This window comes from Corticium candelabrum, chromosome 6 (genome assembly GCF_963422355.1).
Source record: "Corticium candelabrum chromosome 6, ooCorCand1.1, whole genome shotgun sequence".
NCBI classification, from domain to species: Eukaryota; Metazoa; Porifera; class Homoscleromorpha; order Homosclerophorida; family Plakinidae; genus Corticium; species Corticium candelabrum.
Genome location: NC_085090.1, coordinates 3,264,229 through 3,272,724, shown reverse-complemented (window position 1 = coordinate 3,272,724; position 8,496 = coordinate 3,264,229).

Sequence of the window (8,496 nt, the reverse complement as noted above, 5' to 3'; positions counted from 1 at the left end):
ACGAACTCATATTTGCGTATTGAGAAGCATCTCACGAGTTTACAGGGTTTTCGTCCTTTGAACTGGACCGGTGTTAAATACCGTTGTTCCGCCATCATTAGAGCAACGGAAAGGGTGACGGGAGAAGCAGTGATCAACGATGAGTTGCTTGACTTGTGCACTTGCTTGGCTACTGAGACCATTGAGGACGTAAAATATGGTAGTGAGCTAAGTTCTGATCAGGTGTCGGAGAGAGCGGGACTGGTAATGGAATTGGAGTGCGTGTATACAGATCTTCATGAAACAACGAATTTGAAGGAACATCGAATACGGTTGACGGCAGATATACCAGTGCTCTGTTAACCATACGTCGTTCCCAATACTGTTCGCAAGTCTTTACAAGAAGATATCCAAATGATGACAGACATGAACGTCATACGCCAATCAGAGTTGCCGTACAGATCGCCTGTTGCCGTGGTTCGTAAACGTGACTGAACCAACCGCATATGCATTGACTACCGCCGGCTCTACCGTATTACGTTATCAGATTCCGAACCAATCAAATCTATGCCCGCACTAACACAAAACATCGGGAAGAGTAAATATTTCTCTAGACTCGACCTCAGCAAGGGGTATTTGCAAATTCCTGTAGTCAAAGAAGACATCTATAAAACGGCTTTCGTTACTCCAGAAGGATGCTATGAGTGTTTGAGAATGCCATCCATAATGATCAATTCTGATGATACTTTGGTGCGAGCCATGAGGAAGCTATTCCAGGGGCTGGCCGCAGTTGTCTCATACTGTGGACGATACAATCGTTCATGCGCCTACTTGGCAGGAACATATGGTCGCTTTTCGAGAAATTTTGGACCAGATTGCGAAGGCAGGGTTGACTGTCCGACCATCAAAGTGCACATTTGGGGCCGAGTCTCTGGATTTTAACGGTCATTACATCGGCGAGGGGATTATCGAACCCGATGAAGAAAGCATACGCATGGTACGTGATGCACCGCGACCGACGACGAAGGAAGAGCTCCGATCCTTCATAGGATTAGCAAGCGTTTACCGCGACTTCGTTCCAAATTTTAGCGCTACAGCTGTGCCTTTTACAGGCCTTACAAAGGAGGTTTAGCCAAACCGAATTGAGTGGAAAGAGGCACAAGAGGAAGCGTACAGAACATTGAAAAACGCAGTCACCAGCAAGGTGGTGGTACATCTAACAGACCACGATAAATCTTATACGCAACGAGTTGATGCGTCGAAAGTTGGTATTGGGGCTCTTATGCTCCAAGATCATGATAAAAGCTTGTTCCAGGTTGGGTATCGAAGCAAAAAACTGACGTCCGCTGAAAGAAGGTACTCCACAATCAAAAGGGAATGCCTCGCCCTTATATGGGCGATCAGGAAGTTTCACGCTTACTTGTACGGACGTGAGTTTCGGGTTCAAACGGATCACCAACCACTCCAATACCTAAACAGGGCACAGTACATAAACGACAGTATCATGCGCTGGCCCCTTTATTTGCAAGGATTCAACATTAAGATCGATACTGTCAAGGGACGTGAAAACCATGCAGAACAATTTTGAGCAGTTGGATTGACAGCGTTGATAATGGAGATGGAGCAGAAACTTCTGAAGTTTCGACTTGAGAGGGTGTGGTGTAACACGTGTCTAACGAGAAGCTACATTTTGGCTTTTGGATTACCATATGAGGGAATTTGGATGGGGTTAATTGAAGTACTGTGGTAGGATTACGATATACATACGCCGGATGTGTAAAGTCGAATCAATGTGATTCTGGAAGTTGTGGTGAGTAAACACGTGAGGTGAGCGCGCGCGCGCGTGTGTGTCATCGACCCAGATCGTCGCCGAACGTCTGCCAACATATCATTGCTCGCATTCGTCTATCCTTTGAGAAGACCGTTACACTATGATTAAATTGGAAAATTTTAAGGCATTTCTATATTCCATGTCCAAGCAAACTCGTACAAATTGTTACGTTTGTCCCAATCACTGTTAACGGTCACATAACAAAGAAGTATAAATATATCTTGGGTCTGACTACTAAATACTCTATACATGAGCCAAATCTACACTTTTACTATGAATGTGTGCGTGGCCTCAATAAGAAAAACTCTTTTGTCATGTTTTCTCATCAATTTTGCAACAGAGTAGTCCTCATTTTCCAATTTAATGATCTATAAATCCTAGAAAGCGGATTACTCTATTACGTACATTACGTGCCCTTCACAATTATACGATGGCTCATTTATTAGAGAGAGGAAAGTGTTGTGCGAGTAACGATATATGTCTTGAGAAACTGGACTTTCCATAGGAGACGCTTCCAGTAACAACTGCGTGTGTCCATTATTTTTTTGATATTTCTATTCGAACTATTTGTGGTCTTGCACGGGCTACTATTCTCGTAATTAAAGTCACCCTAAGAGATGTTTCACACTATTGGCTAAATCGTCGTTGAGTTATGTTGCCAAGGGTAGTTTGAAGCAAACGTATAGGATAAGTTTGCTTAAGATCGCTTATAACTTAGTTAGAGTATTGTTATCGTAAGTAACTTCCTGACCATGGTTAGCATTGGTTTATACTCGATTAAGATCGCTATTGCGCTACACGTCAATCCAAGTGTTCATCTGAAAGATTTGACAATGTCAACTACGTTTCGACTTAAAGTATTACCTTCTCTCTAATATAGTAGTGCAGCTGTAGAATAGGGCTCAAAATAGGATGCGTCCGAGAAGGCTTCGTCGTCGTCGGAAACGAGGAGTACGTCTTTTTCTTTTACTTTCTCTATTTCAGTATGTTTAATAGTGATGGTGAGAATGCGTTTCGCATGTTGCACATCATGGTCAAACCCAAAGAATTTAGATTGTTGGAATGATTGTACTTGGTTTAATCAGATAAATATTGGAGAGAAAATGTTTCAAACGGGTTACAGTCTAACGAATATTAATCCGTCCCCCTGCTGTTGGCGAAGATGCTCCTGGCCTTAATTAAACAGGAATTTCACTCAAATTTTAATGTTTTAAATACAATAACATCAATACGAAAGCTTCCTGCATTTATCTGGTTTGCAAATAAGGTGTTATAAGTGCCTAGTAATTTATGGTGATGCTGTAGTGCGCATAAATGTTTCCGAGAGAGTATGAAGCCACGTTGGTTGACGTAACGCACATTGTTTAAAATAACTTAGGTTAACCACCAGTGTCAGACCATTCCATAAATATAACATCTATATATGCATGCAACTACGCTGGAAAAGTATAAACGGTCGCAATACTCAATGTTATGGATATCTTGCCTCTATATCGTCTACCTGATCGTTACAGTTTTTGTTAACGTTTCCTAATAGACACATGCTGTTTTTACCGACTGCTTAAACTTTTACTTTCAGTTAAAATTCTCTTTCGATTTTTTTAATTTGAGTAGAAAATAACCTTTTTGTCTCAAAGTGTTTTGCGGTCTCATTGCACTACATAGCTAAAACATAGATTGCATTTATAATTTCGCTCGTCATTTTCATTGCGCCCTTATTCTAACAATTAAAGTAAAGCTTACCAGTTGTCTATTTAAAGATTACTTTCATCGTAGCATCTACATCTAAAATGCACGTCTCTAATGTTTTGCGGACCTAGCTCTGCTTACCTCGGTTTATTAATATATAACAATTTTTACGACACTTCATAGATAATAGAATTTGGTTGACAAACTGCTGTCTTTCCTTGAGTTTCTTCTGTTTCTTGCCGCAGTTCACTGTATCCTAACTTTGCATGCGTTTTGCTACAGTATTCTATATACTTGCTAAACACGAGGTTATATTATTAACAATTGTGACCAAAATGTGATTTTCGTAGCGCAAACTAATAACCATTATTTCATGATAAATATAGAAAATTCCTATAGTTGACATACTTGACACAGATTTGTAAAATCCATTATTGAATAATAAATATTAGGTTTTCTAAGAAGATATCTGTTTTTCAAAGCAGTTGATAACTTCAACTGAATAACTTCAGTAGAAAAATTTAAGAAATTTAGGTTAATCAAAAATAAACTGTCAATGTGAACGTATTTAATAGTATAAATGGGACTGGCTGCTAGCCAATCATGTGAAAAGTGGCAGTAATTCAGCCAAATATTTTAACTGTTGTATTAATTAAGTGTCGGCCATTCGGCGGTTTGTCTTGTAAATAACAGTATCAGAGAGTCATTGTTGTCAAAAACCATTGCTGTTCTACTTGATAAAATTTTCAAAATAATATATCCATTTAGATTACTCGTTTGTAATTAGAATTTTCTGCATGTGTGTATATAATTTGGCTCATAAGTCTACAATAGCAAAATTTATCTAGTTATGGCTTACTTGTTAGAGGATAGGAGAAGAAAGAAAATTACCTTAGATTATTACATAGACAGAGAACTATGACGGGACAATCTCTTTAGCTATTTTGATCTGCGACCACGCGTTAGATAAATGACAGTATTTATATGCAATATAATAGATAAATAATCCGACTTCAAACTTTACTGTCTGCTGTTCCATTGAGAGAAGACAGTCTGAGATTATTTAGCAAAACATTTGAATTGTGGTAATTATAGCACGTACATTTTGGAATATCCGTTACAATTTAGTAATTCGATTACCATTAGAATAGAACAGAGAAAATTCTGCATTCCAGTAACATATGTAATCTTGTAGGAGTAAATTAGATTTAAATTTAGTTACTCTTATTATTAGACTGTATTTAAGTAAGTGAGTCATCCGCCGTAACACTTACTTATTGTATGTATGTTTTTAGTTACCCTGCGGCGCACACATATAACTAATCATCGTTCTTTAATTATTGAATCTTGAAAGTTACTGCAACACGCAATGAGCAATGGACAGGAGTATGACAAAATTATATTGCCTAATGCTATCATTTTAGCTATATACAATACTTTAGTAGAAATTTCCTTCAAATGGATTCATAGTAGTAACAGGCAGGCCAAGGTTTGTATATGTTGATGGCCACTTTTCTAAAGAGGTGCATGTGGCACAAAAAATCTGTTATTGCAACAGCAGCGGTACCTTTTCTCGCTTTTTGACAACACAAAACCTTTGGCACAGGTAACAGGACGAGCAGTCTATCATAACCTTTATTCACTTACTCTTCAAAAAGCAACTTCTATATCGAGATGAAAATTATCACATTATTTCTTAACCATTCTGGCCTTGAACAATCTAAGTAGGGCTCTTACAGTTTGCGTACAACCTATTGGAAAGTAGAGACAAGCATCACATTTTATAATATCTACATAGAGCTCTGCCTACAAATACTTAGCTCTACTACTGCAATCATTTCAAAATCGATGAATGCCTTAATGCCTACCAGATATCAGAATTTATCGACCACTTCAATGGAGATTGTCCATTTGTGAAGAGAGACGTTGCACAAAGACTTTACGCTTCCAGTCCTCCATGCACATTGCACCCTTTGAGATATTGAAATCACACGATCAGGCTTCAAAATCAGTCTTTGGCAATATACCAACTCACTGCTTGTTGTATCTTGTAATATAAATTTCCACATTCTGGCGATACCAATATTTCATATCGCTCCTAACAATTATCTGCGTGTTTGGGGAGTTTATCAAAAGTCACAAAAAATCTAATGCCTCATACAAGACCAGAAACATAATGCTCAAATGTTAACAGAAAATTGTAAGATCTATTGGATGTAACGTCAAGGTCACTGAAGTATTGCGAGTAAATATAACATTCTTTTAAGTTTACGTCAATCAGTTGAAAACGTGCATTAAGCAACTAAAACTAAAAGCAAGAAGAGCATATAGTTATTATACATGCAAATTAAATTTGAAGTTGATACAAGTAGAATTGCTCAATCTCTGACTCCAGACATGCATCCAGGTGCAGCTACAGACGGCATCCATACAAATCTACCGACACCATTGCGATCGGAAGATAAAGTACTTTGGAATGTTAGATTATATGTACAGACGTATTAGAACACACTATAAAATATACTTTATGAATCTAGTGCTGTCATTATTATATATACGACTCCAAATTACTACGATATTTACTTATCAATGCGATAATAAGGACTTGGGCAATAATCAAAAGTTTATGGGTTACGTGATTAAACGTATATTTAAAAATGCAATTAAAATTTTATGCACTTGTAATTTTGGAAGGTATCTGCATCTACTCTAATAAAACAAACATTATTGATAATTTTTGTCTCTCTTGCTTTTAGAACGTTGTTATTTCATACTAACTAATCATATTAACGAACCATTTTCCGGACAATAATACCAGAACTAGTAAAGAGTAAGTTTACCCAAACATTTTAAGTGAGAAAATGGAAGAAAATATAGATATTTCAAAAGGAAATCCAGATTTTGAACAACCAGACAAATACAAAATAATCTACCTTGGTCGTGGAAAAAATTATTTCGTGTAAAAGAAGTAAAATGATTAAGATTGAGTAAGCATTGATTGCTAAAGGCAATGACATTAGACTGTTCAATACATTAGGCGCCGTAAAGAAAGTTATTACGAAACGGAAAAGTTGTGGGAATTGTTTTCCTTGGAAAGTAGCTCATTAGTTATTTAACGCTTGCATACAACGTTTACGAAGTCTCTTTGTATGTGTATGTGTGTGTGCGTGTGTTTGTGCGTGGACGTGAAAGTGTGGTGTTTGAGTTTGTCTGTTTTCACAAGCAGATGTGTTCGTATTCAAATTTTTACTTGAAAATTCTTTTTTCTTTGCATTATTATTTATGTTACGTTGCTATGAAAACACCGTACTTATAAAATGCGCAAATTTATGACATCAAACTGTAGTGAGAGTCAATGTTTATAAATGTTAGCAAACACACTTGCTCTTATCAAATTTAATAATTTATAAAACTAAAGTTGACTTTATGTAAGAAATATAAAAGAAATTTTAGTTATATAATGTTTAAACGTGTTTGTAAATTGTATCATTTTAATTGCATTAAAAGAAATAACTATGTCTATAGACTTCGCAAATTAATCACACTATTTTTCTTCAGCTATATTACAGGTAAATTCCATTTTCGTACAGATTTTTATCGACACAACAGTAGATACTTGCCTACTACAATAATACAAATATCATTGTGTTTGAGCAAGAAGATGTGCACACCGCTTCAAATAGAAATATGGAATTGTTAAAATTAATATATTTACGTAACTCCTAATACTTGATGTTATGCATAATTACATGTATCTTTTATCAATTATAATTCTTTTCAGTATAACTTACGTTAAGTTAAATACTCTGCTTGAGCAACTGTGCTTTAAAAGCGTTGTCTTAGACCTCACACTGAACTGTGAAGAATATCTGTTTAAGAAAGTCTTGAGCTGAGCAATGGGTAAACTCATAACTAAAATTAAAGGTAGGACAGCAACTCGTGATGTATACCCAAATGACTCGATTGTTACTGTTTCACCATTCTATTTCGTTTGTACAAGAGAAAAAAGACGATAGTATTAAATGATCTGCTCTGAGACTAATGGTATATTATGCTAAGGCATGTCAGTTTATCTCAAAATGGAGAATGTGCAACTGCTTGAATCAAAATGTGCCGTGGCTCTGCGCCTGCATCTTTGAATGATGGTCAACCTGGAAACCTTAGAGAATTCCTTTAGCTACAAGTAGAAGCGTATAATGTAGCAATACAATGGAGTTACAGTGCATGAGTAGATTACCCTGCAAGTTACCCTTGCTAACTTCACACACAGATAAAAGTGGGTGTTACTTAGGTTACTGTTTTCGAAGATCTAGTACAGTGTCCTATATCCCGATATAATGAAATTAAATTGCAAGAGCCATGTATGTCGTTACATCGACAGCTGAATGTATTACATACAAGGAAAGCAAGAAATGCTTTTCCAAAAAATGTTGTTTCGTGACTATAATGTACATTATATCAACTTTAATTTTACTTTAAATTGAGGTTTTTATTAAAGTTTCTCCATAGACACCATCCCTTTTTAACAGACTATTAAGATGTTTACGTTAGTTAATTAATGTCCTCTCTCCATTTTTCAAATTTATCTGCAACATAATTTGTGTCGAAAGCAACAAACAATTTGTAACAAAGTCTTTCAATGCCTTACAGTTCACATCTAAAACATTTATAAGATCTTATCGATATTTTGAACACGACTGTATTCTAACAATTAATTACTTGAAATTTGTGTATTTAAATAAAGATTATTTTTTATTAATGCCTTTACATTTGAAATATATATATCTTATGTTTTATTGACCTAGATCTATCTAATTAGGTTTATTAATTAATAATCAGACCAATCTTTTAAAGATCGTCGCCATAGAAGGCATTTCCGGTATCTATCTAAGATCTAATCAATCGAGGGTGTGTGTGCGTGTGTGTGAGTGTGCATGTGTGTGTGTGTATGCGTGCGTGTGTGTGTTTGTGTGTGTGTGTGTGTGTGCGTGTGTGTG